The sequence below is a fragment of the Aedes albopictus genome, chromosome 2 (assembly GCF_035046485.1).
Source record: "Aedes albopictus strain Foshan chromosome 2, AalbF5, whole genome shotgun sequence".
NCBI lineage: Eukaryota > Metazoa > Arthropoda > Insecta > Diptera > Culicidae > Aedes > Aedes albopictus.
The window spans coordinates 49,814,543-49,840,019 of NC_085137.1; the positions used below are offsets into that span (position 1 = coordinate 49,814,543).

Genomic DNA, 25,477 nt, shown 5'->3' on the forward strand with positions numbered 1-25,477 from the left:
CGGTGCACCTTGGATAATCATCAGGTTGTCGATTTTCCAGGTTGCGTAACAATAAGCGCTGTAAGGTCGGTATATGAATGATTTATTACATTGAAAGTATGAGAAATAGTGGAAAAGTTTCATTTGGCTTCTTGAGCGTTGTTGAGATAATTCCATATTCTGAATCTGCGCGCCAAACTGGAAATTTTCTTGAATCTCAGTGCCCGGATACTTCTTCTTCTTTATAGCTCTACGTCCCACTGGGACTTGGCCTGCCTCGCTTCAACTTAGTGTTCTTTGAGCACTTCCACAGTTATTAATTGAAGGGCTTTCTTTGTTTGCCATTGCATGAATTTGTACATTGTGAGGCAAGTACAATGATACACCCCCCTGGGCATAGGGAGTCGGGAAAATATTCCCGACCGCAACGGGAATTGAACCCGCCGTCTCCGGATTGGCGATCCATAGCCTTAACCGATAGGCTAACTGGAGACCCCAATACTTATTTATTAAAAATAAATGTGAAGTTTGCATGGTAATGATTTGTTGAATCACCTCTCATCGGGTTTTATACTGAACGGATAGGGGAGACTGGGGAGACTTGATCCCTTTTTCTTAATTTGCCTGTAACTTCAAGAAAAACACAAAACTTGATCCGTTTTTCATACAGAATGGAAGGTAAACATCTCTTGCAAGTTTATACACAACAGAAGGACTTTAAATTATTGTTAACGTTTTTTCAAAACTGTGTTTTTATGGAGGCATGTATATGTATGTATTTTTCGAAAATGGGCCACAATTGATCCCCTTTTGAGCACATGGTTAATTTAAAGGGAATATAACTCCAGAAGCTTCCTATTGATTTTCATTTCAAGTTTTCTTGTATTTTTGATGAATATGGTGAATTTAAAATTATAAGATTTCCTTAAATTGTTAAGATTATGCTGTAATTTGAAAATGGGGAGACTTGATCCCATTTTTTATGTTGTGACAAGTTTTATCATTGAATACACTAAAATTCCGAGTAAATAGAGGCTTCCGAATAGAATTTTATTTTTCACATGTATGATGTGTGTGTAATCCTCGAGGGATCAAGTCTCCCCACGCCACTGTTGTATATACCAAGCTCATATGGCCGGGGTTCTGCTAAACCGAACTAAGCGCCAAAAACTTTATTCGGAGATAATTAAGCTTAAAGTTCAACCACTCACAAATAAACAACAGCTATGATTATTTGAAACTTTTCCACACACATGTAACTTACAAGCCTTTATTAATCATCAGAGACGAAGAATACATGTAAATTATTTGAAATCATTGATATAATTACATTTGATTTTTCAGTACTTCGCACTCAGGTTTATAGTTCAGTGTGGCTGACTGTGTTTCTTTGTTTCATAGAAAACCATTCGGATTGTGAAAAAAAAACTCGATTTTTCATTGTCCATGAAGTTGAAATCGATATCATTCACAATTCTTTACATGAATCAGAGAGGACGCGTATATTATAATAGCATGGAGGTCTTAACTTTGTTTGAAATATGACGGCGGAAGCCCTCCCAGCTCAGCCCTTCCCACCTATTTTTTTTTATAGGCAGTGCATGTGCAGGTACAGAGCAAGTGTGATTATGTAAAATGATGTCTTTGCATGTCCTGAGGTCCTGAGATGTGAAAATGGAGCAATTTGTGTACTTCAAATTTATACTGGTCGAAGAAAACCATGAAAATGATCTGCCAAAGTGAACTAAGACAAAAACAAAATCGAAAATATTAATAAGAATCGAACTTGGGTCCTTTAAGTGATAACCAAGCACGTTACCTCTAGGTCATTTTACTTAGCTGAAGGTCAGTCGTTAAGTCTGAATCAAGTTCTAAACATTCTTCTCTAGCATGATTTTCGTGAAAACGCCATTTTTCGATCAGCCAAAGCGAACCAAGTGTTTGATTTTTTTTTTTTCAAGCTTTATTATTCTTATTAGCCTTGTTGTTCAATGACGGCTTCTGTGTTAAATTATCAGTATGAGGTGTGTCGACATAACGCAGGTATTTAAAATCAGTTGATTTTTGTATTGTTGAGAATAAATAGATTCAAAAATGCAGTGAACTTGGTTCGGTCTGGCTGAATGTGATTTGGAAAAATGGCGATCAACACCATCGAAACATAATTGTATCCTCCAACATCCGTATTTCTAATAACGTGTTCAATTCTCCCACAGATTGTTACTATGAGTCGGTTGGAAGTTAGAAATTTGACGGCGATGAGCATAACTTGAAATGTTCTTCATCTGGAACAACACTAAAACATTCCGCTGATTCTATGGAATGGTTTACAGTTCACTCTGGTTGGATGGAATTTTATTTTTTGTATGTTCTGCCAAACAGAAATTTTGAATTTACTCCATGAAGAGCAGTCAGAATTACTGGATTTTTACAAGGAAGGAGGATCATCAATTTCTTCATCCAATGGTAAAGAAAACTCAACTTTTCAAAAAATGGTCTTTGGTTCGGTTAAGCAGAACCCCGACCATATAATTAAAATATTTATAAAACAGCCTTATTTGAATAAATAAGTTTGATAGTGTTTTATTTACACTAAGTGCTGTTCAATTTTGACACGATTTGGTTCAATTTTTACAATGTTATTGAGATTTTCGGAATCGCCTAAAAGATTTCTGAAGGACTGAAAACAAACCATCACCCATTAAAAAATAATGCAATGTACAATCAAAATCAATTGTAACCAAAACATTGTCGTCTGTCAAGATGTAGTTTTGGAAAAAAATATGCTAGAAGAAAACTGTTTTTGATTCCGAGAAAATTTGGGGGGAACAAGTCTCCCCAGGGATCAAGACTCCTCAGTCTCCCCTATAGTTGATCAAAGTGTCGGTCCTGCAATGTGGCTTAGATGGTTTCCTCAGAAATTTCCATGGGAAACTAATGACCTAACATATCTCGATGAATTTCACTAGAAATTATGTTTCCGCTGAAACTATGTCAAACATTTGCCTCTAGTATTCGCAGACAATAACATCTGGAGCAACATTGGTAAACAATGATTTCACACGCCCCTGGGCTGAGTCCTCATCAACTTACCCACACAAACTAATACCATCAATATAAGAAAAAGCTAAAAATAAATTTTCAGATAATGGTGTAAGTTTTCGTCGGCGGACGGCACCCAATGAAAGTTCCTTGATAATTCCAGGTTTACCAAATTTCTACATGTAGTTAATAACTTGTCAATACTGCCATCACTGTAATAGAATAATTTTCATTTGGGTTGACGTCATGAGGTTACAACAAGTTATTGCATTATTGTCAACTAATTATATTTATTTTGATTTCGTTCCACGGGAAAGAGCGGAATCAATCAGATACTTTCAATTACAGAGTATACATTAGATTTAAATGCCATTTTAAAAACAACTTATATTCGTAAAATAATCATAATTCATAACATGGCGACCGTGACGCACAGTGATGCGGCTCCATACAAAAGGTGGCAAAAAGTCTTAACATGCATGATATTCGTTCAAAGCTTATAAAAACTTATATTTATTAGAATAAGTTAACTAGAAGTCATGTTGACTTCCTATGGGCCACATTGGCCACTTGGGCCACTTTCAGGATCGTTCCGGGATCCTGGTTACCCTGGGGAAGTGGAAAGTTAGGATTTTTTTTAAAACCTATCTTGCGACACATCATTTGTCATAATTTTGCAAAATAGGTCCACTAAAAGTCAATTCAGAACTTTTGGGCCAGGTTGGCCACTTTCAGGACCGTTCCGGAATCCTGGTTCCCCTGGGGAAGTGGACAATTTGGGAATGTTTTTTACCCTCCAACGTCCAAAAGGGAACCAATGGAGATAACAGATTTTTTTGATTGAGAAGCGAATAGTACAATAAAAAGGTTCATTTCGCCGAACCGGTTCATTTTACCGATTCATTTTTGAACCGGTAAAAAATATTTTATAATTCCGATTAGAAATCGTTAATTTTTTTAAAATTTGTTTTCATGGGAAATTAAACATGAATTAAATGTATTATTTTGCGAAAAGGTTTGCTCAACCGGTTCACTTTTGAACCGGTAAAATCAAGGATTTCATCCAACTGGTATTATGCTGATGATAAACAAGTGGAAAGTGCATTATTTGTTGAACCGTTTTGTCTAACCGATCTATTTTTTAACCGGTTAAATAATTACAGTATATCTCTTGAGGATAGTTGTTTTATAATTACTTCTTATGGCTAACCTTCCACAAAAAAATAAAATAAGTAAATTGGAAAACCGGTTCATTTTCGAACCGGTAAAATCAAGAAATTCATCCCACTAGTAAATGGATGCCCATTCGACAAAAAAAAAGATAATTTTGAGAGCCGGTTAATTAATTTTGCTGTCCAGCTTGATAATTGTTAATTTATTTTTATGAACGATTAAACATAGGATCAAAATAAGTGATAAGGAAAGCCGGTTCACTAATCCGATAAACTTTTGAAAAGAATAAAAAGTTCCGCCTGTGCAGTGTCAGTGTAAAAAACATTATTATTTTTAAGGGGCTGTCCATTAATTACGTAAGGGTTTATGAGGGGTGGGGGGGATTGAGAAATCTTACGCGCCATACAAAAATTTTTGGGTTTTAATACAAAAAATCTTACAAGGGGGGGAGGGGGTGTCGGAAAATCGCAAAAAATGCCTTACGTAATTAATGGACAGCCCCTAAGGAATGACAGATCAACGAAACTAAATGATTTTGCCAACTGGCTAAAACCAACTTAGCTATGAACCGGTTAAAATAAATTATTGTTCGGTTTGAGAAACGTTGAAGTTCTCCTATATGAAATTCTCCTAAATGATCAGAAGAACCAGTTCGTTTGACCGTTACACTTTTGAACCAACTAAAACAATTTCGCACCAGTACTTAGTATTTATTTATATTTTCCATAAATTTCTAATATTCATGAACACAAAAAATGTGGAATCAATACTAAAAAAATATTGTAAACAAATATTTTTCGAACAGCTACCGGTAAAATAAGCCAGAGCATAGAGTTATTGGTTAATGCTTGTGGAAGTGGCGAAAATTAGGATCTATTTGAATTAGGCAAAATATCCGATAGAAAAACAAAAGCATGTAATTACTCACACAGGACAAAAAAAAGTTTACCAGAAGTGTGTAATGCAAACAATTACAAAACCTGGTATATTAAACATGGATTAATAAGTTCAAATATTTTGTTTTTTTTTTTTTTCATTTTAGATTCATGGGTTTACAATTTCGATAAAAACAACTTTCTCCTATTTATTGGCGTAACGTCCCAGCTTCATCAAAATCTGCTCATCAGCTTCAATTAAAGTTCTTTTATGCAATTCAGTATCATAATTTCTATTTTATGTAACTCATTTTGATTTCATAATGGCCAATTTTTCCGACCTGGTTCATTATGCAACTGAAATGAGTTGCATAATGAAAAATAGTTGCATAATGTTCATAATGCAACTCATTTGGGTTGCATTATGAACATTATGCAACTCAAATGAGTTGTATAATGAAAAAATCATTGCATAAAACTTTGTATGGAACTCGTTGAAAAAATCTACTTTTTGCAACTCGTTACATAAATAACTATAAAGACTTCCGTAGTTATTTACTGAAAATTGTCTATGCCAATTTACCTTTTTCTTTTGGCGTTTGACACATTCCACGTGGACACCATCGCAATTGAAATTTTAAATACGAAAATATTGTGGAACGGTCATAAATCGAACACAGACTACAATAACTAAAATACTTTTCACACATAAAAATGTTGACATTCTACAACAAACATCGGCTCTGTTATGCGCTATGGTAGCTGAGCCGATACAAATGAATAGAAACTTCTTCAATGTAGAATTTGAGAAAATGTTGGAAATAATTTAGTTATAAAGATGTTTTCCCTTTGACCTCTCGTCTATGTATGAGTTGCTTGCATGGCTCCGTAAAGCTTCATGACGTCTGAGCCTTGAAAATAAACAGTAGAATGATAAAAGAAAAGAAATGGAAACAATACAATCGTAACAATTTGAAGATATACATGTATCTCCTTTTATTCTCAAAATAAGTAAAGCAATACGCTAACTATAAGCAGGAGGTCAAATGTCATTCAACATAAGGCCTTTCTAGTTGTTTCTTTGCCGAAAAATATATGTTGCGCAAGTTTGCGCAAAATAACCCCTAGGTTTTCTGAAAGCTGACAAAAAAATCTTCAAAATGAATATAGCGTCAAATGTGTACAAATGTGTGCTCATATTTGAAAACTTTGAGGAAGTTTGTTTTTGTTTTTCCATACATTTTATATGGGAGCTTAAATTTCAAGTATGATTTACACTCACTTTAAAGCTTTGGAAAAAATCCAATTTTCGTTCAATCAGCACCAAATTTTGAAAATAGACTATTCAAATGTCGAGAAAAAATGAAAAAATACATTTGAATCAAAATACGTAAGTTGATTTTTCGACTTTTTTCCGCCCTCGCATCACTGTGTGACGTAATGATCTATCAAATATTTTAATTAATAAGTAAAACGTATAAGTAAAATATGTCAACTAGAGAAGAAATTCACGCATTTCACTGCATGGCGACCGCGACCATAACATAACGGCAAATGTTACTTATATAATATGAGTTAAATTAACAACTGAATAATAAAAAAATCACTCCACAACATCGCAACCGTGGTATGCCAACCAAACAAACATACTGGAAGTCTATTTTTCTGCAAGCAATTACTCATTTGCAATATTTAACGTTACACGAATTGTTTCAGAAAACTTGACTCGAAGTATGATTGTTGGGCCTTTATGTTACAGTTGCCATGTTGGAGTATGATGATAACATTGTAATTATATTTTACTTAGGGAGCATCCATTGAGTACGTCACGCTGCGATGAGAGGGGGTTTGATAATTCCTATTTTTCGCGTGACGTACTAAATGAATGCTCCCTAAGTCAAATATAATAACTGAATAAGACATCGTAATACTTCATAACATGGCAACCGTAACATAAAAGCCAACAATCATACTTCTAGTCAAGTTTTCTGAAAACAATTCGTGTTTGACATACATATTACAAATGAATAAGAAATCATGATGATCAAGATATAACCTCCTAACAAACATGTTTCACGTCAATATAACAAGACATCATCTAATGACATATTTCCTATGGTCTACAGCTTTAATAATTAGTTATAGTAGTTTTGAAATAGTATAACATTTTAAAATTCTACATGATCTTGCTCCCTGGCCAAGTTCGCAGGGGTTGACGGTATTAAAGTGAAGGAGTTTCATTTTGATTATTGTAATGTAGTGTTCTTTAGTGAAACATATCACCTTTTTAACACTTTAATGCGCCTCCAACGGTTCATGGAGGAGGAACAGGAGGAACCGCCGGGGCTCAGTAGAGTCTATTCCCAAGCAATAGTTCCAAGTCGGTTGGATTTGAGAAGGTTGATGATCGTTACAAATCCTAATAAAAGTATTGTAGGATTTGTGACAGGTTTTGGAACCTTTTACAGCCATCTGACTTCAAAATGTTGTTTGGGCTCTATTTCCCACGTTTCTCGGTTGATTTTTATTACATAGTAATTTATTAATGTCATAGTCGCTTTTTCGAATTTTTACAATGTTAGTTGGTCATATTTTCTTTAAATAAAGCAATAAAAATCGACCGAAGAATCAATAGTGGGAAGGAGATTTGCAGCACTTAATTGTGCTGATAGATTCAAAGCTAACGTGCGAACACTTAAACGCATTATTGACGTCAATGCGTTCGACGTGACATTTTGGACAAAAACTGACTGCTTTATATTAACTGAACAACGTTACTTGTGTATGACTAGGTTGACATTTCTAGGCTGCGCTTGAGAAAATGATATGGTTCATCTAGCTAGGACCGATAGGACAATTGAACGAATTCAAATATTTTTGATAGTGTTTGTAGCGGGATAAAAGTTGACATGAAATCTTTATTATTTTAAAATTTTATTGCAATCAACTGACCAACTTGGCGTATTTTTGATTATCTCTTAGATGTTCAGAAGTTCAGTTACATGTTTCTGTGGATTTTGGACCGATGACATTTTAAGGACACAAGAGATGAACACAAGTAGAAAACGATTAGCGAAATCAAGAAAACAATTTGACACAGGATCGACTATATTTTAACATACAGGGTTCGATTGATTCGATGAAAAAAAAACAACATACGACAACTGGCTTAACGAGGAGAAAAACATATTTAACCATACCACAAAATCAAAACAAGGAGACAAACACAAATCGTGAGACCATAACACTACATAGGCAAATCCTGACTGACTGACCAATTGAAAACTTTCCAATCTTCTACCGTATCTTTCTGAGTCAGTTGCAACAGTGTCTTAATGGATATCATTTTCCGCGTACGGCTGGCAAACTGCTTCTGAAAGATTACGTTCTCTTTTCTATCTTCGGGTCTAGTGTAGAGGTTTCAACTCTATTCAGAGTGTAGCTAGAAACCTAGCAAAAAAAAATCTACATGATCTTGCTTATTTTTTATAAGAGAGTGGATAAGTTGAAATTGAGGAACCCAGCCAGCAATTTGGTTGCTATATCGAAATTGCAACTGAATTAACCACATATATATTGCACCAAAGAAATCGTAATCAATGCATGAAACAGGTATATACATACATACAAAAGTGAGGTCGATAATGCATAATCCTATTGCGATTATAAGTAGCGTTAAACAACTCAAGATTATGACATTAAAAAAACAATTGATGTTCAATAGGAATTGAACCTAGATTCTCTGATTAAGAACTGTGCGTTATATCTATTGGCCATATTGCTAAGTTGAAAGTTGTTAGCTCGAAGTGAATCCAATGTAACGAATTAAGGTTGAAGGATTCGTCATTGACATTATCGTCATTATTGAAAATTTGAAAGCAGTTTTCTCGTTTAACCTTCGAACGATCGCGCTGTTGTATTTTGTACAACACGTAGAAAAAATCTCGCTTTTTGTACTCAGCATTAGCGTGGTGCTGACGCAGGTAGCCAACCGCGCGAGTTACGGAAGGTTAAAGCAGAATTTTCCGCAGTGAAATTGTATTCACTGTATTGAAGATGCCAAATAGAGTACAGTGAATACTTTTCAATGCAAACATTTATGGTTTGTGCGAGAAAACTGCTTTCTAATTTTCAATGATGACGATTGTGTTGATGACGAATCCTTCAACCTTAAATTAGCATGATAGTGTACGAGACTTGTGGCGGGAGCGTTGTTGTTGCGGATTGAGTGGCACCAAATAGGGTGCCGTGCAAGAGACTTAATTTAATCGTTGTTGGAATCTATATATCAATAATTTTAAGTCATCTTGTATATATGAAGAGTGTGAAAACCTACATATTTGGTTGAAATAATTGCTACCATAGTTGGCATTTCCCAACGAAATAAAAACTTATTTGTGATGAATATAAAGTTTTCCTTTCCTCCATCGAACAAAAATATGAACAAAATCATTTACGATTTCAGAGATTAAGATTCGACTATTAAAAGTGCAGTAAGAATCATATGCGACTGTAAAAATGAATAAACGGCGATTTCGTTCATTTCGTAAACGATGCAGGTATGACACAAACGATAAATATACAGCATTCTTATAGTAGTATACGATTGCACCGATTTTGTTCATACCAATACGAAAACACCGCGATTTTGCAGAATCACATACAATGTAAAGCGACGATTAACACGATTCAAAGTTATCACATATGCGCTGCTAGTGAACTTGCAATTTGACACTTAAAATGCATGATTTTTCACGGTAGATTCTGTGCATTTCCACCAATTTTATCTTTATGATCTGAGACGATTATGTTAAACAAAATCGAATTTTGGATTTTATTTGGCAAATAATGCGATTATACACAATCATTGTCAACAAATATACATATAATTAAACAATTATGATTTAATATATGAAAATATACGGTTTTGGGAACACATTGATTTACAATATGTGGGTGGCACACTCCATAACATGGCAACCTAACAAACAGATTTTGAGGCAAATATTCTGAAAACAATTACATATGAATGAGAAATTATCACACTCAATAATATGGCGACCGTGACAAGCCGATCTGACAACCATTTCGACAAAACATTCTGCCCACGCCTACCAAAATGTTTTTGATAAGCATCTTTTATGCCTCTCAAAAAAAAAAATCAACAAGCTATAACTTTTCATAGAGTGCGTCAAAAGTTCTCAAATTTTGACTGTTTGTCAACCTTATATGTGCATCATTGGTACAAATTTCAGCTCGATTAGTTAATCTATCGCGATGCTAGATCGTTCTCGTGAAACACTAATTTTTGAACCGTCATATCTTGGAAACCGGAGAGCCGAATCGAATGAAATTTTGAATGTTATAATTGCTACAAAAGTCTTAAAGTAGGCACTTTTAGATTATTGAAAAACAAATATGATGCATTGACATTTTTGGATATTTCTCGAAAAAATGCTATTTTTCACATAAATGTTATTACGTTCCAGTTGTGATATTCATAGATTTTCTACTTTTGTACGAAATATATCTTTATTAAGATATATTAGAGCCTATTAAGATTAAAGGAAGAACCATATAGTATTTTTTGTGAGGTGTTGTAAATTTGACTCATTTTCCTCTATATGGGCGAAAACTTCAAACCGGTATAATTTTATTCGTCGTGAGAAAATATAATGTTTTATTTCGTTGTATCAAGTATCAATATGTTGTTAATGAATGCTATAAATTTCATAAAATTCGGTGCACTGTTTTCGAGATATGACAGTTCAAAAACTAGTAGTCTAAAAAATAGCTGTTCAATGTAGCGTTATTTCACAGTGTTCACAAACACCCCTGTGCCATCTGAATGCACCAATGAAAAGCTTAAGGCTGTAGCTTTACAAAGTATTGGAGAATAGCTGAAAACGGGAACAAGCTTTCGATTTTGTTTCTGCATCGTTGATAAGCTTTTAGGTCTGAAATCCAAAATCGTCATAAACTTGTCGTTGCACTGGACTGCAGTCTACACAAACTTCATGACATTCTCTCACTCTTAGTTCATCGCTAATGTTGTAATTGTAATCATCAAAGCGATAATTGACCAAGTTAGAAACACGCAGCGGAGACTGTTGTTACTCTCGACGTTAGCAAGGTGGTTTTGCAATCAGAACTCCCCCTATCTTGCATCATGCTGCACCACGCGCACTCAGCTTCTTTTACAGCTGCTACGAGAGCCCGAACGTTTATGATAATTAACTTTAATTGATTGATCGCCCGATGCGGCTGCGCTCTGGGCTGGCTGGTACTCGATCTCCGATGGGCGATCCAATCGCTCCTCTAGACTGCTATGGATGGATGGAATACCTAGGCTACGTGTACGATATTGCGTTTGTTTTGCAAACAGCCCGACCCAGCCAAATATGGGACGAGCTCTAACCGAAACATGACAACCGTTCATCGAAAGAGTAATGCCTAGATGACATGACGACGACGAGCGGTCGACGAGATGTCGATGGCGAAATACTTTATGGGTCATTTTTCCATTCGAGTATCAATCTCGCGAATCTCGACAGATCTCGATAGATGGGGTTTGATGACTATCAATCACCTGTCACCGATCGGGGGCGCTCTGGTGGTGACGACGATTAGGTCGTGAGAATCTAATCTATCACGGATTGCAAAATCCGATTGTTTGCAATTAGCTGTGGGACCTTTTTAAGAATGAGGGGTCATTTTTCATGTCCAGTAGTTTGGGGTTCATGCCCCGCATATTGAACTCTCCTCTGGGTAAGAGGGGCAAGTGTACGCATCCGATCCGAAAAATTCCATTTCCAACAATTACCTACCATTTCAATGTCGAATAGCATATGCGCACAGAGCGGTGCGAGATGCCATGCATTTTCGGGCAACCTTCGCGATTTGATCGTGCGGCTTTGGTTCAGCTCGCTCGATGGAACTCTCCAGCTAGCGTAGAGTAATGTGGGGAAAAAGTTTTGAAGGAAAACCTATAAACTCGATATTATATTAACATTATTTGCTTGACCACGGTAGGTTTGCAGTGGGCGAGTGAATGCATCATCAATTCTGCTCCATTTTTTTCGCATTTTGACGTAGCAAGTCCCACAGCTGCTTTAACATAGAAGATCATCAGCACTTGCAGACTGAAGATGCCTGTTAATCATGAGCAGATATCCAAGCCCTGGCTGAAACAGTGATGGTTTTCTGAATGGTGAGCACGTTTCATATTAATTCATTCGATTTATTTATGATAGAATCCTCGTACACATAATCTTCTCGCGACAACCGTGGTTTCATTCAAATAATGTTAAAATACTACTGGAGCGGACCTGGTGTGATGGTTAGAACACTTGACTATCACGCCGGGGACCTGGGATCGAATCCCACTCCCGACAAACTTACAAAATGTTAGTTCTTCCTTCGGAAGGGAAGTAAATGCGTGGGTCCCGAGATGAACTAGCCTTATTACATTTTTATCTCGTTAATACAGATAAAAAATACTGTCAAAACAGCATCAACATAAGCGATTTTATAAAAAATCTAACTAATTTCAACGTATACGAATCAATTTTTATTTCACCCCCAACATACCCTATTCAAAGTTCCAAAGATCGGAGCGGCGCCCGGCACCGGAGGAAGGAACGGCTGCAAGCTAGTTTAATTGTGCTCACGTTTCGAATACTTTCGAAATGAGTTTTTTTTTATGATCGCACTTGTTGTGGTGGCTACTGGCATATTGGATGGCAGTCTGTGGTGTAGACGTACCTTCGAACCTCCTCCTCCTCCTTCCTAGTTATAATTGGAAGCGCTCGGACGGATGCGGACCGAGTGTCCACCGGCGAAGAAACTGTGCCCGGTAAGGAGGAGCCTCCGGCGGTCATCAGCTTCACCACCATCATCATCGAGCGTCTTGAGCGTCTTGAGCGTCTTCTATAGTTTTGCTTGTATAGGGTTCGGTGAGTTATGCTTCGTGTTAATGGGCATAAAACGGTTCAATTGTAGTGATTTCCATACCGAAGGAAGGGGCCGGGAAAGCCTTCACTTTCGGTTTCTTAGCTGATCAGCTGACGCCAAGGCATGTGGCATCCGAAAGTGAATGCAGATTAAGCCATTTTTTCTTCAAATTGCTTCGTTTAAAGTGGATTGTACGACGGCTTAGTGTCATTTGTAATGCTGGTTGGTTTGGAAATCGGTAAATTGAATGGTGAAGTAAACGTATTCATGTCTATGTGGTTAGAAAGGTTTTAGAAGATCTCACGATTAAACAGTACTCTATAATTACAATACATGTAATCATACCCTGAATGGATGTAACCATAAAATATATCGTATACTAATAAGTATGATAAGTATCGAACATGAAACGGTGATATCGGCCGTTTTCTCAAAGGTACTTTGTATACGGTACTACGGTACTTTGCAAAAAAATAATATTTGTTTACCATAACGTTTATAGTTACTATTTGTTTCACATAATTTTATGTTCTTATACATAAAACAAGTGGATATGTTATTGTTTAGCGTTCAATTATCAGAAAACATGTGATGAAAATAAATCATAATCATAAAATTTGACCATACCCTAAATGGTTTATAATAGGGTCTGGGACCATTTCGGCAGGAGCACCTATTTTGGGCACTTGCTACTGTAACTCAGCCAATTTTCAACTAATTGACTGAATTTTTGGGATACGGTAAGATACGCACAGCATCTAGTCATGTACGAAAAATCATATCAATTGGTTTGGAATTGACTGAGTTATAGCAGCAAGTACCCAAAATAGGTGCTCCTGCCCATATGGTGCTAGACGCTATATTTGATGGCTTTTGCTCAAACAACACGACATTTTTGTCTTCGTTCATCGAAACTTTGATGATTTCTTTTTTAATTATATTTACCAGTGAAGTGTATTACCGGGTACCATCATTTAGGTAGATTATTGAGTTTTTATCCTATCTTCCAACTCAATCCTCATATACTTCAACTGATAGCTTTTCGGTCCAAAAACACATCGACACTTTCGTAACAACCAACCCGTAAAAAGTCATGTCACGTTTAACTTTCACACTTTTTCGCCTAATAGCCAAGTGACTGCTGAGCTGGTCTAAGAGGTGATCCGATTTCGTTCCACTCACGTGTACCTTTTTACATCACCCGCATCTTGTGGTGTGTCGCACCCCTTAGCAACGCAATCTCGCTCTCGGTTCCTATGACCCACGAGCTCCATTCATGCATGGTCCATAGCGGTGGTGGTGGTGCTCGGCCTGCTTGAGGAGACCTTTTAGCCGGAGGATCGTAAAAAAGGGTTCACCTCCCCGAAGATGAAGAATCTGGTTTGTCTAAAAGAAAGCCCAGTCCATGTATGCGTGCGCCAGTCAGTGATCGGTATCATGCTTATACCGAACTCCACAGCTGGAGGGCTTACCATATTGAATTGGACTGGGACACCATTCGGAGTGGCGTGGGTTACGTCGTCGTACCCGATCGTACCCGGTCGTCATGATCGTGAGGTGGTTTTACCAAAACAATGACCGCTGAGAAGTTGATGGCAAATAACTTCAACCACGAACGTACTGAAAACAGTTATGCACTGTAATTAGCATACGCTCAAAAATGAGTGACAAGCAAGCGGTCGGCACCGGTAGATAATCATGATTATTGAATCGTATGGAGTTGTTTGTAGCTGTCACTGAAGTGCTGCAGACTAGGAAAACATGTCAAAGTTATGTAATAAATCCATGTATTTCAAATGTCAACGTTTGGCATCGGCTTTTTTTAACTCGCCGAAATTTTGCTAGAAAGACATTATAAGTTTGAGAGCATTTTTGTGTTTTTTTCTTTCCTGGGCAATCTAAACTTTTTTATTTTACTTTTGGCTTATATTTAGGTCTCTTTTGCATATCTCTAAATAGTTTTTGGTGTATTTTAAAATTGTTTTTTTTTTATTTTTTATTTTTTTTTAATCATTAAAAAGTTTCGTATTAGTATCGTAGTAGAATCGCAACAATTAACATATTTAAGATTTTTCCCAACTATTCTATTATAGTAAACATGTTTAAGAGAGTTCAATGAGAATTTTAGCATTTTTTCGATTTGAAAATGAAAAAAATAACTCTTAATTTACGGTTTTGTTTTATAATATATGTAGAAATGATCCCCCCATCTTAAAAGTGGTCCAGCAGTTTAAGTAATGTGTACCTGACGACAGAAAAAAAATGGGAAAAACCTCCTTGAAGATTTTCAGCAAGGTAAAGAGCTGAAAGTTACTTCCAGTGATGTCATCGAAATTACTCCATGTTGCTTACTGAGAAATCAGCTATTGGGGACAAAAATAAAATTGAATGTATTCCTAGTTTAAGGGCCTATGCAAATAAAAAAAACTATGAATTATTTCTTTTTTTTTTCATTTCTTGCACTTCCATCCAGGTGTGGAAATTTCATGCTTTTGCGCCAAATCCAAAGTGAGAGATTCCCCCAGAAATTCATCGAAAAATTTATTTAGAAAACCATCCATCGATATCTTCAGAAATTCTTTCCTGGATTCCTCAGGGTATTTTTTTCAGAAATTTCTCCAGCGGTCCCTTCGGAAAATTTTCTGGATATTTTTAGAAATTCTGAGAGGAATGCCTTCGGAGATTTTTTTGAAAATATCTTAAGGAACTCTTTCAGGGATTCCTTTAGAAAATTCTTAGCTTCCCTTGAAATTTTCTCCAAAATTTTTTCGAGATTACTCTTGAAATTGATTTTTGAACCGCTTAATGAAACCTTACTTGAAATTCTTCCAGAAAGTAACGACGGATTCATCGTCAATGTTCCTTAAACATCTTCTAAGAATTGCTCAAAAAGGTTTTTTTTAACTACTGCTTTGGAAAATCTTTCACAGCATCCTTAAGATTTTTTTTAAGTATTCTTTAGTTATTCTTTCGGAGATTCGTTAGAAATTTTCTTGGAGAATCTTCTGAAATATCAACCTCCATATTTTTTTAAATGAGATTTTCTTTAAATCTATGAATTCCTAATAAAATTGCTTCATCGGATCTTTAAGAAATTGCTCCAGAAACTGGCTCGAGTGGTTTCTTCGAAAAATTCTTGCTAGAATTATTTAAAAAAATCAAGACTTTCTCAAGAATTTCTCTTACAAATTTTCCAAGAATTATTTTTGGTAGACTCATTTAGAAAATCTTGGTGATAATGAACCTGGGCGTGTTAGTGAAATAACTATAAGTTAAAGATAATGGGGTTAAGTTTTTTTCCTTTGAAATTCCAACTAAGTAGGGGAACTGACGTATTCTCAATAATTTTGTTTTCTACGTCATGAGTGTTTTTTTTTTCTTTTGAAACCAATTGAACTCAAAGTTGACGACATCCTTTCCCATTCGAGCTGAATTGTACAACCACGTTTCAAGCAATTTGGCCTACAAAAACCCCTCTTGACGAGGAGAACAAACCTTTAGTCACCCTTTTTGATTGAAACCTATTTCGATTAACCTATTTCGACCTCAAAGGGATGGTCGTCTTCAGTGTCTCGTTTTTGACTCGAATCTTGCAGATATTCTTCCAGAGACTGTTAGATTACTATTTTTAGTGATACAGGCAAAAATTTCTTCGGAGCCTCCTTCAGAATTTCTTCCATGTAAAACCCCAGTTTATATAGCATTTCCTCTAAGGATAACTATAAGAATTTCTACACCGCTTTTTTAAGAGTTTATTCAGAAAAAAATCCTTTAGAAAAATCTCAAGAGTATTTTCTGGTGATACTTACAAAAGCTTTTACAGACGTGCCCTCAGGTATTTTTTAAGGCATTCTTTCAGAAATACGTTGCAAAAACGGATTGCTCCAGGAATGTTTTCGGAAAATCCTCCAAGAATTTTATTGAAGGATTTCTCTAGTAACTTTTCAGAAAAATCTTCAATAAACTTTGCAAGAAATTCCACCAAGGGTTTACCGACGAGTTTCTCCAGGTTTTTCAGAAATTTCTCCTAGGATTCCTTCACGAACATGTTCACGAATTTCCTTCCCGAATTTTTTTTCAGATATTTCTCCAGAGATTCTTTCAAGAGAACTACTTGAGATTTCAACAGGGATATTTTTTGCAGATTTCTTAAAAAATCCTGGATAAGTTCTTTAACAAATACCTAGCAGGATTATTTCCGAAATTCTCGAGAATTCTTTAGAGTTTTAGGAATTTCTTTATGAGTATTGGCAAGGATTTTCTTGAAAAATACTTTCAAACAGTACAGTGACCCCACACCGATGAATCACCCACAGTTTATGAATCAGCTGGCTTTAAATAACAGAATCACAAGGTAACTTGTCCCAAAACATCTAAAAAGTATTTTTGTAGGACAAATCCTTGTGTATATCGTACATCACAATAGTTGTTACAGCGCGGAATCCGATTTTGCATCCGAAATCAACGAAAATTGTCCGCATGATTTTTATGCTGTCAATGTTGACATTTTTTAGCCACTTTCGCAAGACGTGAGACTGTTATCACTTAGAAATTGACTAACTATTTTCGTTTCAGAACGACTTTCTGGGGAAAAATCAAGCTGCAACTAACTTTAACATGTTGAATCAACGTGTTTATGAAGGAAAAGTACTGTGAAATAGCGACTTTACCTAAAAGATTGAGCAAAACACCTGATTCATAAAATGTGGGAAAAACACGGGCATGGCACAATTTATGAATCAGGCGAATAATAGGCTGATATTTTGCACTGTTTAAATATTTTTCACAAGTTTTTCATTTTTTTGTAAAAAATGCTCAGCATTCAAAACCAGGATGACCTTCGACCGATTCGATGCCTTTTTGTTCAATGTTTTCGCTGCTGGACACTTGGTGTAGAGCATATCAGGAGCAATCATTGACTAAAGCACAGATTTTTTTAATATTTTGGGGCTACGCTGATTAAAATATGTGTGATGAGATAGAATAAAACAGTTTTTGAATACATGTTAGTGGTTACAACTTGGGCCTAAAAGAGATTTTCGATGAAATCATCGCGTTATTCATTTGAACCTTATGTGACGCTACATAGAGGTGGTGATTGATACCACCATAGGAGAATAGTAAGCAACAATTAAAAAACGCTGCCAGACCCTGGTTATCAATAATTCACTATTGGTAGCTTTAAAAACTCCGATGGCAGTTTTGGGATATCTTTTAGCGCATACGAAGTATTCAGGCGTCTGTCAATTGAATGTGTAAATATCATGTTGAAGTTTTTCATGTTCAAAGTAGATCACATCCTATGAGGTGCTGGAATCGATTCATAATTTTTAATTCTTTTTTTCATTCATGTGTTCTAAGATGGCGGTTCTACAGCCATACTATACGAAAATGGCATAAAATTTGGTGATTCATAAATAGTGTCTCTACTGATTCATATTTGTGGGCATGTAACCTGCTGATTCATAAATTGTGGTTTCCGACATTCTTCTAGTAAGTCAAAATTTTAACATTTTTCATTATATTCAAGGAGTAAAGTGTTCGTGAATTAAAAGTATAGGCACAACTGTACTACAAGCTTTTGATTTCATTAAAATATATGGTTTATTTTCTTCCGTATTCATTTTTCAATATTGCAAAACCCCTTAGATGATTCAAACGTGTGGGGTCAGTGTAGTTCCGAAATTTCTCTAAAAAATTCTTTTGAAAATCCTATAGCGATTTCTTCGGAAGTTCTTCCAAGAATTCCTCCAAGAACACCATGCAAAATTTCTACAGATTCCTTCAAGAACATCAGTTGGGACTTTTACTGAAATTCCTGAAAAAGTTGTTTCAGGTAATTGGAATCTCTTCCGTAAATTGCACAACAGTTTACTGAAAGAATTCTTGAGAGAAGCCCTAAAATAATTTCTAAAAAATGCGGAGAGGTTTATTTGAAAAAACACTATTGGTAATACCTTTGAAGATTTGTAGAAAATTCCTAAAGCAATTTCAGTAGTTATCTCTGGAAAAATTCTTGGATAAAAGCCAGAGAAAATACAACAAGAAACTATTTAAGACTATTTAAGAAAAAAATGGAACATTTAAGGAAGTAAAAAGCTTAGGAAATGTGTGGAGAAATGCCCGGAGAAATCCATAGAGGAATTCCAGAAGGAATATCTTAATAAAAATATCTACAAGAATCCCTGAAGAAGTTCCAGATAATAGTACTGGTGGAACTCTTAAATAAATTGCCCAATCCAACTCCGATAGAAATTTCTGCAGTTCTGTTTCCTAAAATAATTCAAACTATCATTGCTAATAATGTATTATAATGATGAATTCTAGAAACTGCATTCTGATTTCATTGAGGAAATTTAAGGAAACGTTAGGACTCAAAAAAATCAATTTGCATTTTCTCAAAGCCAATCAAAACCGATTAACAACCTGCCAAAACACCCATCATCGAAGCACAACAAACCTGATACGCTGCAACCTCGTCGCTGTTGTAGATGTGCAGGGGCGATGAATTCCTCGGGGCAAACATTTTCGCTCCGTCTCTCGTGCGTATCACATTCGGCAACAAAACAAAAACACTGGAACACTGGTTTCCGCGACTGCCACTGCTGCTGGAGGGTATCCTTTTTCGAGGATCTGTTTCGTGGAAGCCGGTTTTTTTTTTCGCTTTACCACTTATCATTTATCTACTTTTGGAGCTGCACAGCGGAGGCGGTCGAGGCATCAACTTTTTCCCACTTGTATTGCATCACTTTGATCATTGGATTTACACTTGCACTTTCCATGGTGGGCGATAGTGGTTTTGCTGGTTCACGAAATAGTAAAAAAAAATCAGGGTAAGTGTATCAGTTGTGAGTTTAATACATTTGTTCTGCACCCTATCATTACAGAAAATTTATAATTTTGATGATAATCTAAACTGTACTGATCGAAACAGTTAAGACTAAATTGGAAATTCATGCAATTCATGGTGAAATGAATCGGTAGACTAGATATGCATATTTTATAAACTACTTAGGTTCTTAATTTTTTGATATTTTTTCCTAAGCAGGGTTCGTACAATAGATCAGAAAATAATCTTAAAAATTTTTGATGACCAATTTTTTTTTAGTTTTTTTTTTATTTTTATTTTTTTAAGAATCTAACAAAATTTCAAAGAAGGGCCATATGAATTGTTTCTAAAAGGCATCCAATAACTGGTACACTTACCCCAATTTACCACTTCTTTAACAACTCTTCTGACTGCCGCAGAACCTCCTCCAAACTGACAAACTTCGCGTTCGATTATGTCATCAACTGGTGTCGTGTAGATTTTCTCCAGCTTGTTTTCTTCACAAGAAAATTTGTTTCCTCCCCTTCACACTTGATGATTGCACAAACAAACTTTGTCGATGTGTTTGTTGTTGTTTTATACAGCGCGTGTACACAGCAACTCAACTCGATGTTTACTCACTCACTCACTTACTCACTCAACTCACTAGATGTGGTTTCTTCGGGCGGGATTCTAAACTGATGGCGCGAGCGCGACTTAGAATTTGCATATATTCAAATCAGTCAACCCAGCCAGCCAATTCACACCGACCGCCCTCGAACGCTTGATGGACGAGGACGAATACGCCGGAGCGACGACGACGTCATCCAATCCAACAGCACTCTTCAAGTTTTGCAACTGAAACCGCGCGGACAGCTTCGAGCTTTTTCGGGGTGGAACTGTTGCGACTGATTTCGTTCGGAAATGAGATGTCGTTGGCTACAAACGAAATAAAAAACAACATATTGATAGGTAACTAATGAGATCTGTCTTGGGTCGTCTCTTGAGGTGTGGCCGGCGCTGTTTTTGGTGCGGTGATGATGATGTCGCTTCTTATGTACGCTTGAAAAAAAAAATACGCCCACTAAGTGTTTTAAGTGATTATCGTAGCTATTCGCAGTCACGTTTTCGTTGATAAGTATTTTGCGACCAAGTAAGAATTCTACTGGGAGAGTCAACAATTTTAGTTGAGATTGTGTTGTGAAAAATGTTCCGATGATAATGAAATTAACGAATGCTAATTGACAAAAATTGTGGAGATGAAAATCCCCGAAGCAGTGATGAGTTCAGTAACAAATTTTGAAAACGACGTATAATCAATGCTACACCATTGATTATACGTCGTTTTCAAAATTTGTTACTGAGTTGATCTACCAGACAATTGATCCGGGATACCCGGGTAGAGGTGAATAACATACCAATAACTAAAGAATAACATATTTTGTCATCAAATCTAAATTTGCAATTCTTTAGTTCTTTATGAATAGCTGAGAATGACACATAAATTACAAAATATGCTATCATTGTAAAACTTGTAATTGACGAGGTATTATAAAATAGTATAATAACATAATAATAACAAATGTTACTATCATACTATCTTGCCACAATATCAAAACAACATAAATTTCCATCATATTAAAATATGTTATTATTTTGACATCCGTTTTGCTATTATTTTGTTATTACAATAGCAAAATCAGTTATTTTTTAGTTGTTATGCCATAGAAATTCAGTTATTATTTTTGTTATTTTAACTCTTATTTCAAACAAACTAATAGCAAATATTGCCATTCAAACATTCTATTTTAATGGTAAAATTTGCCCTTCATTTGCCATTTCGCTCTACCCGGGTATCTTTTGCGCTGCCTTTAGGAATTTCTTCCAGAATTCATTCATTTTATTTATTTTTTTACGACATTTTCAACAATAAACCAATCGCGTTCGTAGAAGGAAGACAGTTATATTTGCGGTTTAGAGGAAAATGATGTAGATCGATGAGATTTGAATTATCTCATAGCAACTAAAATGCTCTGTCATTACCTGGCTCGATTACCCAATATCATACTGAGAGCTAAAGTTGCTATCATATCACGTTTAGTTATTATTGTGATATGCAATAAATTTTTGAATAACACTTTAATAACACCTTGTGCTATGATATCAAAATTTGTTCGATATCAGCTATGACCGGGTTGTCTACGGTATAAGGGTCGTGAGTTCAAATCTCACCTGAAAAGTGGATTTTTTCCTTATTTAACCAATAGTTTACCCATCTGTACGTTGAGTTATATGAAAATCATAATTGACCACACGGATTGGTATTACCAAAAATTTCACTTTGAGTGAGTAATTTTTTTCCGAGATCCATTCAAGATTTCCTCTTCTTTCTTCAGGTAATCCTTTAGAGAATTCTTCTGGAATTTCTTTAATGATTTCATATGCGGTCTTCTTTAAGGATTCTTCTAATTCAGATTTCTTCAGGGAATTCAGCAAGATTCTGTCAAGGATTCCTCACGACTTTTTTGTGGAATTCCGTTAGCAATTCTTTCCGGTGTTACTTCATAGACTCCTCCTACGATTCCTTTAGGAGTTTATCCTAGTATTCCTTCAGGATTTCACTCAGATTTGCTTAATTATTCCATCAGGGATCCTTTCAAAAATTCTTGCCGGAGTCGCTGTAGAGATTTCTCCTTGGATTTCTTAAAAAAATCCTTCTGCAATCCTTCTGGATTTCTTAAAAAAAGTTTTCTGCAGAGATTCCTTCCGGGATTCCTTCAGGGATTCCAACCGGGATTTCTCCAAGAATTTGTTTTGAGTTTTTTTCAGGGATTTTTTAAAGGATTTCTCCCGAGATATCAACATTATTTTTTCTTGGGGTTTATCCATGGATTCCTTAATCCTTTGAAGCCGGAGGGATCATATAGGACTCCAATATAGAAACGGCTGTATAAATTCACACATTAAAAAAACAGAACACAGAGCAAAGTTGTTGCAAATTGAGTCCTCAATTAAGTAAAAACGGGAATATTTGTATTTGAGAATCGTCAAGATTATCAAAAGGTGTTTTATATTCTGGGTGTTCCAAACTATCCTATAGTCAAGTCCTTCAAATCTAGAAGAAAAATTTTATGGGTTATCGCCAAAAATATTAGCATCCCTGTAGACAGGGGCGTACAATTTCGTTTCAATGATACACTTTCATGCAACATTTTGAATGAGTCACTTCAAGTGTTTCATACATTTTTCTAATGACTCGGTCGTTAAAAAAAACTTTTCCACTCATCGTAGCACTCGGTAGTCTCCCACCCGGTCGCATTGCTTGTGCTTCACCCGTCAGAGCATTAGTGTCTCACTGGTGCGCGCTAGTCTCTCAATGGTTACGGGCGCCGGTTAATTGGATTTAAGTGGTCGAATTTGTTATCCTCTTTCATAAAACATAATTATCATTCTATTGGCGTGCACCAATATTTAAAAAGTGGTTTAAATAGTGTTTTTAGCATGTTGAAGTATTTCAATGACTCATAAATGAAACGAAAATCCAAGTGAATCATCCCATGTTTCATACACACTTGTTTCTGCAGCAGCAACGAACGAGTGTGTTGCTGGGTGAGAGATGAAGCATCACAGCAGTCCGTTCGCATGGGAAACGATTTGCTACAGTCGTCGTACGTCATGTTTTCCTTTCGAAATTGCACGACCCTGCCTGTAGATTAGGGATCTGTGAAGCTCTTGAAATCTGTAGACTCTGAAGGGGTATTCCAGGTCTGCCAAACTAACTTGAAGTTTAGAACTTCAGGTCTCGTAACAGTAGCCATATCTGTTATACTGAGTTAAGTTACGACAGTTAAGTGCCCAATCTGAATTCCACTATAAATCTTTGGGACATTCAGGGTCGTCCAAACTGTCCTACAATGAAGTCCTTTAAATCTACAAGAATAACTTTATGTGTTTCGCTATAAATAATAGCATTGCATAATCTGTTGGGGTATGTATTAAACACTTCATTGAAAATCTAGAACATCATGAAGTTTGGAGAAACGAAATAATTGAAATACCAGTTCTTCTAAAAACTGAATTTGGATATTGGTTACGTTCTTATGTATTTATTCAACCTTCGTCAAGAATATAAAAATGATGTTTTATAATTTGGAATGTTCTAGGTGTTCCAAACTGTCCTATAGTAAAGTCTTTCAAACCTACAAGAATAGTTTTATGGGCTATCGCCATAAATAACAGCATTGCAAAATCTACAGGGGGTTCGTGAAGCTCTTGAAATCTCAAAAGTCATTTAGAAACACTATAGGGATACTCCAGGTCAGCCAAACTACCTTGAAGCTCCGAACTTCAGGTCTATACCCGTAACCGTGATTACTGGATCACCCTGAACTCTGCTAGATATTGTTATAAATTATAATGAAAAGAGTTACCGTTCCACCCGTAGACTTTGAGATCTATGCTCAAGAATAGTTTTAATGACCTAGGGTATCCCGATTGATCTGATACTGTATATTGAACTTTCAGAAGGCTTACTAGAATGATAGATTGTAAATCGCAGCTTTGAATAATAAAATAAATTACCGTTACACCCGTAGAGTTTAGGATACAAACTCAAGAACAACTTGGATGATCAAGGGTATCCCGACTGATCTAAAACTGTCTATTGAACTTTCAAAAGACTTGCTGGAAATGATAGAGTACAAATCGTAGCTGTGTATAATGAAGGAAGTTACTGTATCACCCGTAGACTTTAGGATCTAACCTCAAGAACAGTTTGGATGGCCTATGATATCCCGACTGATCTTATACTGTCTATTAAACTTTCAGAAGGCTTACTGGACATGATAGATTACTTGTATAATGAAAAAAAAATTAACGTTCCATCCGTAGACCTTGCAATCTAAACTCAAAAACAGTTTGGATAACCAAGGGTATCCCGCCTGATCTGATACTGTCTATTTAACTTTCAGAAGACTTACTGAACGGGGTCTCCAATTAGCCTAGTGGTTAAGGCTATGGATCGCCAATCCGGAGACGCCGGGTTTGATTCCCGTTCCGGTCGGGAAAGTTTTCTCGACTCCCTGGGCATAGTGTATCATTGTACTTGCCTCACAATATACAAATTCATGCAATGGCAGGCAAAGGAAGCCCTTCAATTAATAACTGTGGAAGTGCTCAAAGAACACTAAGTTGAAGCGTGGCAGGCCAAGTCCCAGTGGGGACGTAGAGCCATAAAGAAAACTTACTGAACATGAGATATTGCAAATCGAAGCTTTGCATAATTAAAGAAATTACCGTTACAATCGTAGACTTTAGGATCGAAATTCAAGAACAGTTTGAATGAGCTAGGATATCAAGAAAAAATGTTCTGCATCATATTCTACCCTTTTTATACTGTTGAGCATCAAAAATACAGAAATACGTTGAAAAAAACCTCATAATAACGCTTGGATATAAATCCGGCTTCAAAGGGTTAAGGGGTTCCTCCAGGATGTTTTTCCAGGTTTCTCCCGGGACCCTTCTGGGGGTTCCTCTAAGATATTCAAATGAACCCCTTTTTAGTTTCTTTCAGAGATTACTGACAGATTTCTCGAAATCCCCTCAGGGAATTTTGCCTGGATTCTCCCAGGGATCTCTCCCGGGCTCC

The 25,477-nt window shown here is 36.1% G+C and overlaps 1 protein-coding gene across 1 annotated transcript in view; it reads right to left on the reverse strand.

Annotated features, from left to right (window-relative positions):
* Positions 1–25,477, reverse strand: part of LOC109421526 (mitogen-activated protein kinase-binding protein 1) — a gene marked incomplete at its 3' end in the record, with an annotated part of 82,715 nt that overhangs the window by 23,701 nt on the left and 33,537 nt on the right. Inside the window, 2 exon segments of the mRNA XM_062849673.1 lie at positions 19,576–19,824; positions 20,229–20,769.